The sequence below is a fragment of the Carassius auratus genome, chromosome 48, assembly GCF_003368295.1.
Source record: "Carassius auratus strain Wakin chromosome 48, ASM336829v1, whole genome shotgun sequence".
In the NCBI taxonomy this organism is placed as follows: Eukaryota; Metazoa; Chordata; class Actinopteri; order Cypriniformes; family Cyprinidae; genus Carassius; species Carassius auratus.
Genome location: NC_039290.1, coordinates 3,508,686 through 3,521,343, shown reverse-complemented (window position 1 = coordinate 3,521,343; position 12,658 = coordinate 3,508,686).

Sequence of the window (12,658 nt, the reverse complement as noted above, 5' to 3'; positions counted from 1 at the left end):
GAAGGCGATGTCACATCCAAACCATATTTACAGACCAGCAATTATTGAAAGGTGGTTTATGCCAAATCAAATTAAATAATGAATTTTTTTTTTTGAATATTTTCCCCTGTCATTTTAATATTGGCAGTATTGAACTATTAATTGCATTTTTAAATTTGACAAGAACAATACATTGTAGCTGCTATAATTTTTTTTTCCAGTGAACATACAGTATTTATGACTCAAAATTCATAATTTGGGGGAAATGAGATCGGGACTGTAAACATTTGTGATAGGTGCTCTTAATCACAATCATTCACAGTAATACCAGCAGTGACTTTGTCCTTGAGTCTACACAACTGTACAGTATTTTGAAGCCGAAAGTGAAGGTACAGTATACAGGCTTGTGTTAAACGCAGACTGTGATCTGTCTCCCAATTCTGATTACATGAATTCCCCATATAATAACCAACATCTGTTCAGTGCTTCTCCCGCCATCTTCCACAGATGGTCAACTCTTGTGATTTAGAGGAGGCTGGCTGTGGGAACGAAGCACCAGCTGCTGTGGAATTTAAGTGGGTATGCATCACCATTTTCAGAGCATGACACTGACACGCAGCTCCATCACCTGACTAGATGAATATGTGCCCATCCCAGATCCATTAGATGCAAAGTGTTTTACCCCTCGGTCCCTTTCCTTCTGCCTGAAACCGTATGTTCATCTCAGATCTGTGCAATATGAAGCCAACTGCCCTAAAACGAGCTTGAATATTCATGATGTCTGTTTAGAGAAAGTTAGCCGATGGTTTGAAGGCATACTGTACGCCCGGAATGGAGCCCAGCCTTTTTGCTGACTTAAAAAGCTGTGCTGATACTGTCTGGGGAGAAATGAAGGCCATTATGTGTTACAGCAGCACAATAGAGTCTATAACCATCTTTGAACCTTTTAATGAATCTTTACAAGGTGCATTTCACTGAAAAAAAAAAAAAAAAAATGAGACCCTTAAGCAGAGTTGGATGAAACTCTTCAGAAAACATGTCCTTTTAAGAAACTGAAGGGCAAGTAGGTTCATGCTTGGAACAGCACCATATATGCCCTAATTGGGAGAGTGGGTACCTGTGATACCACTATTTTGCGTGGGAGCCAGGTATCCAGCGAGAAAATGTTCTACACAATAAACTTTTTTGACCTGGCACCGGAGGAGGGGGATGACATGGTCTTCAGCCATGAAGATGTGAGCTCTGCCTTTGAATCTGGCTAAACCGGCAAGCGTGTCCTTGCCACTATCTGCAACAGTTCTGTACTGTCTCACTTCCACCCACCGACTTCGAGGACAAGTGAGAAGCTGGGATTTGCCCTGGTTGAAAAATGTTGTTGGAGAACCCTTCGCCCGCATCAAGTGAGACAGATTCATCGTCACGGGACCCAAAATCAGGGTCCCTCAGATCTAACCCTGGAGGGCCAGTCTGCTGCAGAGTTTAGTTCCAACCCTGATCAACCTCACCTACCTGTGGCTTTCTAATGATCCTGGAGACATTGATTACATGCACAGGTGTGTTTTATTAGGGTTAGAGCTAAACTCTGCAGGAAAGTGGATCTTGTGGGCCAGATTTGAGGATCCCAGTCCAAAATTCTGATGACGCTTGGGAATAATCAAAGGAACTCCTGGGCTTCTTCCAAAATGGATAGAGCCGCATCTGGTGAGGACAAAAGCAGGCCATGTCTGGGCAATTCCCCACTGAGCAAATGCTCCACAAACCCCACTCGAGCATTGAACCGACTGAATGGGAACCTGAGATTCGCTTTGATGATGGAATCAATTGCACAAGCAAAATTCATAAATGAATCATCTATTTGATTGGTGAATCTGTTCAATCGATACATTGAAAGGAATCTGTTCCAAAGAACAATTCGTTCACAAATCGGACATAGCTATCACATCGGATTCTTCCCTTCTGAACAACGAAGAACTGAACAATTTTTTAAATGTGGTAAGGTAAAAAGTAGTGTGGTAAAAGAAAATTTAGAAAATATACAAAAAATCTCATAAACTCCTTTAATAATAATAAAAAAAGCCATACAGTGAATTGTTTCTCCAGTAACCCCATTATAAAGGTAAATATACTATATTACATATAGTTGGAATTAAACTGCCAAATTATAAACTAACCAGAAGCCTAAACAAAAAGTGTTTATCTTTAAACATTAAAAAGAAAATGTACACCTTATTTTTGATGTAAGAACAGGCGTGCCCATTTCCAATGTCATTTGCCTAGTTATTTTACCTGCACAAATATTTTAATATTTGAACTTTTATTATATTATTTTAGTTAATCATCATAATTATAAACAAAGGAAGTGTTTGTAGTGCAAATACTGTTTACTCCTCATTGTTATTTACTGCTCATTGTTATTTTTCTAGTTATTTAACTATAGCAGCTAATGAATCGGAAGTCACGCACATTCAAAGATAATAGTTTAGACTACTTGCACGTTACAAATAAATGTAGCTAGGTCAACTGCAACATCTCATTTTATTAGAGCCATGTGAATATTTGCCCGCGGGTTGAGCTCATTTAATAAGCTTGCGTGGAAAGCTGGACTCAACATGTTAGCTGAAGCATCTCCTTCTGGTAATAATTCCACCACTCAATTCAAAGACACTTTCAAACGAGCTGAAAATGCTGACATGCTCAGACTACTCCACACCTCCGCTCATATGTTTCCACTCATATCCAGCAATGATATTCAAGCAATATCAAGCCCATAGTTGTAAATCCGCAAGGTAAATCACATCTGAAGCTTTCTGTGATGAGTTAAACTGCTGCTTTCACTCCATCCTCTTCCTGCACGCCTCTTCATTGTTTTCAGCCATATTTTATGGATATGGCTGATATTAATGAGTCATATGTGGGAGGAGAGCCACTGTTTTTATACACTCAAGAGTCTCCTGTCCTCAAACTGCTCTCTGTTTAAATGAGTAACCAGAATTCAACGCATACTAATTAATCCTGGGTGCATCTCATCACACTCAACAGAGACGTCTGCAGTCATTTTTGCCTGATCAAAAAGAGCACATTAGTCGGACCATCTGCTGCATAAGTTCTTTTCTTCAATAATTAAAAGGATAACTCGATAGGTTTTACATTGTTTTTACACAGTCTATGGCTTTACATAATCACTATGCTGCATTTAATTTAGATTTTGTTTACTTTGAGATACTAATTGTCATTCTAGTCTAGTTAGAATCCACTTACAGAATTAGAATTATATCTACTGACATTTATACACATTCATCAAATTGACAACAGGCATAAATTGGATCAGTACATATATATGTGTGTGTGTGTATGTATATCTGTATACGTATGTATGTATATATATATATATATATATATATATATATATATATATATATATATATATATATATATATATATATATATATATATATGTATATCGGTGGCACTTCAATTGCTTTCCTTTTTATAAATGATAAAATATGTTTTAAGCCATGACAAGTTTTATTAGTTGTTTCTGTAAATGTCAGTTGGCTACACTCATTTTTTAATAGCCCTTTTCTCAAAATACTTTTTTTTTTAAACCTCATGTGGAAAGATTTCAGGTTCAGTTTAGCACTACAGACTATATTATAAGCAATTATATGAAGCATTCAATATGGTGTCCATCATTCCTGGTGTTTTCATTAAGAGTCTTGTCCACCTATGGCCTTCTCATACACCCATCTGTCTCCTGCTTTTGCCATCAGGATGTCCTCCCACCTCCACCGGAGGTTTGAAATGTGCGTGGGAAAATAAGCATATCACTGAAAAATAGAAAAACCATGGATAGGAGATATATAGCTGAGGTTATTGCCCATATAGCCATATAAAACAAAGTTTCCTTTAAAAGCTTTTCACCAGTAGCAGTTCTATCGCTTATGTGAGCACTAATAGAAAAGAATGTGTTGATAATGTTAGGGCTAGCAACATCTCATTTAGCTTGTCCCGTGGTTGCCATGGATACAGCACATTGCATTCTAATTATGCGGCGGTCAGGCTGGAGCCGAAGGTCTGAGTCTTTTATTAACCTGAAATTTTGTTCCAGGAACTCCACAGAGATACACTTCTGCTCAAACAGTTGTGTGTCGACGGAGCAGGATAACAAGAGATATGCTCATTAATTAGAGCTGATAGCAGTATATGTTATTTCACACATATTTACTGCTATTAAAAGATCCAGTGTGTGCGTTACTAGGCAATCTTTATATAGCACTGAACATTTGGAGTTTCAGGCACATACGAAGATCGTGTGATGCCTTCAGTGTCTGTCAAGATGACTAAATGTGCTTTCTTAAGGATTATAATATTCAGTCATGATGGCCATACCAGCATTCAGAAACCTTTCTTAATCCGTGGGACAATTATTATTATTATTTTTTTTTTCTTGATTTGAGGATTTTAGGATCACGTCTCTACTTTGTGACTCCTTGAGGGAGGAGTCTGGAAACTGTTTTTAAGAGAAACTAAAGCCTTTAAATCTGAAAAATGTAGTTTAATTCGATGTATTACTTGCCTTATAGTTTGTAATTATTTGTCAAAGTTACCAGCAACTTTAATTGATAAAAAAATAATTGTTTCTACACCGAATGTTCATGTTTCCACAGCCAATTGTGCTGAGGCACAGAAAATAGATTGCAAGTGTTCCAGAATCTGCCGATAGTGCTAGTTTTTAATTGATTTAGTGCTTGAAACACACAAAACGTGTATTTCTAGCTCTAACTACTTTGAATTTGACATCTTAAAAATGCAGGGCTCATGCATTTGTACACAGACCAACAAATAAAAACGCAGAAATACAAGAACTCGTCTACCTCTGAAAGATTCATAGTGACTTCAGTCGACTGAACTGAAATCAGCAACTCCATTCTCGATCTATTATACATCACATTTGTCTAAGAGGTAGACCTGGCCCTAAATCAGCTGACGCTTTCGTGCGAGACAGATAATTAGGTCTCGAGAGCGGTTCTGGTGAGGGCAGGGTGGGCATGAATTGACTCAGCAGACTCAGCATAGCCTGGCAAAGCATCCATCACTCCACAGGCAGCCTAGCGCTGAGGAACCTGCTGTTCTTTTGACTCTTGTCTGATGATCTCCTGCTGGGCACAGCCACAGTGCTGCTGAACTCAGTCTGACAGCTTCCTTCATAACGCTTTCTTGTTGTGTTCCAGTGCCATAGATGTTTTTGGCCTAGGAGGAATGCAGCCTCTATGAATCCTCGTAGTGTGGCTTTTGAATCAGGAGCTGGAAGAGATGGGTAAATAATTCATCCAGCCACGTGTGCCTTCTCCTGAGTAAATAAAGGTGCAGCTCTGCCTGTCGACCATGACCTAGCATTATGAGTCAAAGTACAGAGAGTTTGTGCTGAAGGAAGTGAAAGAGACAGATTTTTTACTGTATCACCTTCGGGGGTTTTTTAATATGTCCCAGCGATTTTGATACATTTTTAATCTAGGATAGTTTGATGAAGACCAGCATTTATTAAGAAACTTTTTGTAATGTTATACTGTCAATTTTGATTTTACGTCCTTATACGGAGTAAAATAATTTTTTTTCTTTAAGAATAATCTTACTGACCCATACACTTTCGGATAGTGGTGTATTAGACAGTAAAGTTGACATAAAATAAAAATGGACTCTATTCGCCTACTTGTATGCACATTTCTTTGTGAGCGATTCATTTTTTGCATGTTATTCCAAAGAAAGAAAAATTTATTTTTGTAATCTTTAATCAAAATATGCTGATGTCACTTAGGCTGCACAGGTTTCTGGTCATTTTCCTATTCACTCGGAAATACAATACATCACAATGTAAAATGGGTTAAGAATTGCGCTTCACACTGATTTTAACATTTACGTTTATGCAGGTGCTTTTTCCCAAAGTGACCTAGGTAAAGACTAGTATGTGTATCTTCTGAGAATCATTTAACTGTTAGACTGAAGAGGTTTCTTTCAACTGTATGGAGAGAAAAAATACTGTGGAGGACTATCAGCAACTGTTTTGCCACCCACATAGATCAAAATAATTTCTTTTGTGTTCAGCAGAAGAAAGAAATTCATACAGGTTTGGAATAACTTGAGGGGGAGCAAATGATGACAAGATTTTCATTTTGGGGTGAACTGTCCCTTTAAATGAAATCTCTGTTTCAAATGATGTAATCACTAACACAGTTTACACAGTAAATCAACAGTTTTCCACCTCCTGGCAACTGCTAGCAAATATCTCTATGGGTAATTTTGAACCTGGTATGTTATGTTATTCTATTCTCTGCTATTTCAATACTGTGAACCACCACTGGACTGTGGATCGTTTTCATTGTACCCAGATCCACAGACACTAATCAGCAGCTGTTTCTCATGCTATCTTATGCGACAGATACAGATTCCCAAAATAATTCTGTGCTTGGTTCAAGAGTGTAACTACAGACTTTTTGACTGGGCTATTCTGGGCAGGACGGTTCACTCTTCGTGTGGCAGTGTGACTGTGACTCTAAGGGAATTGGAAATGATGACATTTTTTGAGGGAGTGACTATTTATGGTTATTATTGGAATAACCAAATAGGAAGTGCAGTAATGGTTTCCTGTGGGTTTTGGACATCAGAACTCAGTAATGTCAACAGAAGTTTAGGAATCTGCAGATGACCCCAATTTTATGCCTCTGCCTTCTGTGTAATTTTTATAACAATTAATTATTTTTGTAATCTTTCTGAAACATCATTCACTTTTCCATCACAAATGACATTTTTATTACATATTCCATGTTCACATTTTAAACATTTTGGAGTAAAATGGGTGACATTTATCTTGAAAAAGCTCATTTCATATTTAATCATCTAAATATACAAATTAATAACAGGTGTGTGTGTATATATATATATATATATATATATATATATATATATATATATATATATATATATAAACTGAAATCTGTTAGTTTTAATAAAATATCAACACCTGCAACATACAAGTTGAAGTGCAGGCAGTAGTTTCAGCTGTCTGGATATGATTAAAAAAGAATGATTATGACATATGTGCACATCTCTGCTGCTTGAGTTGAGCTGGAAGCCTCAGATGAATCACTCGAGTTTATTCTGCTGATGCTGGAGGTATACAAGAGCCGGGAATTTAATATGCAGCTGTGGGAGAAGAGAGAAGAGATCAATAATTGAAAGGTCACACAACTGCTATATGTGAGCTATAGGAGGAGCTCATTGTGTGTGTGTGTGTGTGTGTGTGGGGGGGGGGTTTCTTTCTGCATGCAGCATGGTGACACAGATAAAATTTGATCTTGTAACACTGAAGACTTGACCAATGATGATGAAAATTCAGTACAACTGTGACAGAAATAAATACATTTAAAAAGGTATTCAAATAGAAATCTGTTATCCTAAATTGTAGTAGTATTTTACAATATTGGTTTTATTGTATTTTTGATCAAATAAATCCAGTGTTGGTAAGCAAGCATTAGTCGCTTCTTTCAAAAATATTAAAACATCTTAACCAACACCAAAGAGTGTTTGGATAGTTTTGTACAAGTGTTATTCACTGGATTGTTGTTATTCATTGGACATGTTTTCACCAGACACTACATGAAAGACTTTAAAGAAGACACCAGTCTTTTGCATCACTAAAGATTTTTAACAGAGCTAAATCTTTCAGTGAGTATTTAAACCTGCAGCTGATATATCTAGGCTGAGCCTCTCACCTGATTATACTGTGACCATCTTTACTGATAAAACTCTGGATAAATCTTACTTCAGTCATATTATGATTTTCTCACCATCAGGGGAGAAGTCCCATATTGCTTCCACAGGAAACTGTAAAAGATCCATCCACCCCCAAGTAAGGCTACAATATGACAGCAGTATATCTCCACAGCTTCCTGTGTCTGTGCAGGAGTTTTTCTCATATATTTCTTACACATTGTTATAACAGAGGAAATCTTGGTCATTTGTTCAGCTTTTATTCAGCTTGCAAAGGACTTTGGTTCAAATCCTAAATATATATATATATATATATATATATATATATATATATATATATATATATATATATATATATATATATATATATATATATATATATATATATATATATATATATATATATATATATATATATAAATATATATATATATAATTTATTTATTTATTTATGTATTTTTTATTATTATTATTATTTTTTTTTATTGAATGGTAAAGAGAAGATTTGATATTTTTGCATGGGTGACAGAATTTTCAAATGACCAAATTTAAAGGGGTCATACGATGCGATTTCAAGTTTTCAAGTGTTACAAGCTATTAAAATATAGAAAATCTGTAAAGTTGCAAAGACTAAAGTCTCAAATCCAAAGAGATATTCTATTTAAAAGTTAAGACTTAAGTCCATGCCCCCTAAACGCTTCGTTTAAATATTCCCCCACATGTCTAAGTCACTGTGTGGGAAGATTTGCATAACACTGCCCAAATGTTCACACAAAGCTTTTAATTTTTTTTATGAAATGCTTTTAATATGATGGAAAATTTAGTGTGATCTCAGTTTAATAAAAACATTGTAGGCCTACGTTAGACCTATTGTAATAATTTAATGTCCACTGTTATTCAAACAACAAATTATATAGAGAAAGTGAGCAAAGAACACAACAAGCTTTTTGAAACTCTGAATATCAGTTACACCATTGAGGAGCAAAATGATTCACCATTTGGAAGTGCTCCAAACGGATCGCATATCATGAACCATTTGAGGCAGGGACGCGTAGACCAGAAAGGGGGATTCTGTTTTGTACTGGTTTCATTCCAGAGTTGCTGTGACCCTTACAGACTTGCAGTTGCAGTAATTGGGTTCTTACCCGTTAAGACCTAACCTCAGTGTCTCTTGGGACTGCTGTCTGCAGGTGAGTGATGTGTGGGGTTTGTGTGTGTGTGAGTATGTGATGGTGGAGGCCTTGCCCCGGATCGCTGTGTTGTGAGACAGAAGTTCATGAAGGCCTTGATGCGGCATGTCAGCATATCACTTTTGTTAAATCACTGTCTGTTAAATTCAATTGCCAGACCTCTTCATAAGCAGACTGCACTCATCAAATGTTTCTGACATAGGGAAATGACCACCTTCAGTCATCACAAAACTAATGCAATTAAATATGAGGACTACAAGGAATTTGACTGTTCTGGTTCAGATTCCCATTCCTCTCAGTGTTTACAGTTATTTATTTGTTATATTTATTAAAAATAGCTGTATCATGAGAGTTAATGTCAGACTTCACTGATTCCTGATCGCATGGATAATTTTTACTTGAATTCCACAAAAAAAAAAAAAAAAAAAAAAAGGAACATTTTGGAAGAACAACAGTAAATTTGATAAGAACTTCAAAGTCAACTGAGAACCTTAACTTTTTTGGCCGTGCTGTCTTTTGCTTCGAATTGCAGTATTTCAGTGCTGTGTTCTGTCTGCACATGTTGAAAATGCATGTGCAAGAACCATTAAAGGAACAGAACATCATGATATTATCCAATATTTTTTAAAGGTTCTCGGTTCCCAATCCTGAATTAGAGTCACAAGAAGCATTCAGATTTCAAGACAAAACTGCTAGCCCCCTTATTTTGAATGTATTGAATAAATTGAATAAATAAGTTCTTTTTCAAAATCTTGTGATGATAATATAATTTTCAATCAAATTCTATTTTAAAAGAATGCAAAATATAGATACGTTTATTTACAAGATATTAGGGCAGGTCTAATGTAGGTCATATTCCAGTTAGTCTTTTCTCCAGGGGAAGCACTCTTTTTTTCCTTCCAGATTTAAGCATCAGACACTGAGCTTCGTCCTAATAAATCCTTGTGGTTTTCAAGAATACAGCTCCTGTCTGCAGTTCTGTTTTGACTCTGACGCACTCTACTCTTGTTTTTCGAGGACACCTTTGCTAGGCAACAGATGAAAATGTTCTCCACAGCAGAGCAGCAACACCTCAGATGAGAAAATCTCGATAAATGGCAGGCCTCTGACAGCTCGGTTTCACACAGTTTGCGAGTGTGTGACATGTTTGTACAAGAACATCTCTTCGGCTGCTTAAAATGCTTTGAAATGCCAATCTAAAATATGATATTGGCCTATCATTTGAGCATGAAAGTATACATCAGCAATCAATTGCAGCTAGACTAAATAAATACAGTTTTGAGCTCTGTTGTCTCCTTTCTTAATGCCAGGGAAGCTTCCTGAAAAAGAAGATACATCCTACGTTTCATGCTCTCTCTTAAAGAGACAGCCCCCCCCCCCCCCCCCCCCAAAATGTAGTTCTGTCATCATTTATTTACCTGTCTCAAAATTACAGTATATGACGTTTTTCTTCCATGGAGATATTTTAAAGACTGTGCTAGTCACTATTTTCCATACCATCAACTGGTCCACATGATTATATACTTTATGAATAAGTATTTTGAGAGTTTTATGGGAGAAACTGACCATGTCATCTTCATCTGGAGCCAAGCTAATGGGGAACATTCTCAGAAACATGGGATCAACTTTGGACTCATCCCTTAAACCTCATTTTCAGACTGTGAATGAATTATTTAGACCAGTATAATGAACTACATCAACCAATTCAATGACAAGTTCTGACTGAAAAGAATGATTAGTTTACAACTAAGACATTGCTATAAGTGACGGTTTCTTATTATGACAGATGTTTCATCTTTGTAATGTCCGTTCCTTTAAGGAGACAGGGTTTAATAGGTAAACGACCTTGAGCAGTAGTACAGAAAGCTGATTTGCATTTGGTGTGAAGATTGGAATGAATGAATCATAATACTGATGCTTTGAATATCATCTGTTTAATATGCATGTAATAGACTTGAGGCAAAGCTAATAGGATGATCCTCCACAATTTATGGACTCATTTTGAGGACCAACATTTAATCACAAATGATCATAGATTTACTCTGGATTAAAGATTCATACTGCTAGAGAAACTATAGAATAGAAAAGAACAGAATGTCACACTACAGCTAAAATATAAAGATGGGATCAGGAGGATAATGTCAGACTTTAGCAGTGTGAACATTCGTCTGTCGCCGTTATATGACTGAATAAGTGCATCAATCTTTTTTAACGTGTCTCACTCCAGTTCTTCCTCTCTCTTTTATTCGTGCCTCTCACAGGACCACACACAAGAGCCAGAGAGCTGAAAGCCTATTATCTACGAACACTTTCTGCAGGGTACTGTTATCTGTTTTCATGTCTCAGAGCGAGTTTTAAAGACACCCACAACTGAGTGTTTCTCATCTTTTGTGGATTCAAAATCAGGGCAGATTGAAGAACAAACAAATTCTCACACTGAATTTTAAAAAACAAAGAAACTTTATGGTTTATAAAGAGTTAGGGAGTAAAATTGGACCTCTATTATAATCCAAAGAGAATCACTGCACAAAATAGACTTCGAAACAGCACAAAAGAGGCGAGTGCACAATATAGCATATTGCGATTGCGACCATTACGATTTCCAATTTTCATAATGACGTCTATTTATGTGACAGGCTTGTGGAAAAATAAACTTTCATGAAGAACCAAGATGGTCAGTCGATTTAGCCGATATATTTACATTCATATTATTTAGAAATTATTCCATATACATTACTATTCAAATGTATCGTAATGCTTATTCTGTAGGTAAAAACAGCCTAACCATCAACTACAATTGGAGGTTAGTTTATGTTGTAGGACATTCACCAGGCTTTTCATGCACTGGTAGGCAGAAAACTGTGGTCTTTCATAAAGACTGAAAGAGACAGAGAGAGTGGACTGAATACAAGGACTGAAATATTGTCATTGTCAAACCATGGAGACGACAAGTAGCATTACATTTGAGACGGAAGAGGTTTTCTTGAAGTTTTCTCCACAGGTCTGTATGTTGTTTTGTTGTAGAAAAACATCAACAGCAACTCTCTTTATTTCTTATTCAGTGTATTTATCTCACTAGAGCGAAACCGGCCAATATCAAAAGGTAACTTCAAATAAGACAACTGCTCTCTATGTTCAAATCACTTTACATCAGTCATCTAATGCATCTGCACCGATATAACGTTATTGTGTTAGCATATACTTGCGCATACCTGTATTCTAACTAACACACACTAACACACATAAAAAAACATGCATTTTATTTTTACAAACATCCTCCTTCACAAAAGAGCTCAGATCACCATGACTATATTCTGCAGTCTGTTACTATTGGAAACAGGGGAAAAAAGATAGAGGCTGAAGCTTGGTATAAAAGAAGAACAGTGGCGTATCATCACTTTTCTGAAGTGATAAACTCTAGTCCCAAATCCCATCGTCTCTGAAGGGAAGGCCTGACATGAGGAGATTCTCTCTGGCTTTGAGACAGGGATGCTGAATCAAGTTGGGAGAATTTAATGATTTCGGTCTGAGGATATGGTGTCTTTGATGTGTTGAGATGTTTTTTTGAGAAGAGCTGTGATTCCTTGTATACTGTGATGACTCACTGGTGAAATGGTGGAGAAAGATGAAAAACTAAAGGAAAAACAACAACGGACCAGCATGTAATCACAGCCACAGGTGGGCTCAGCATGCAAACACAGCTCATGATACTGAGGAAAAAT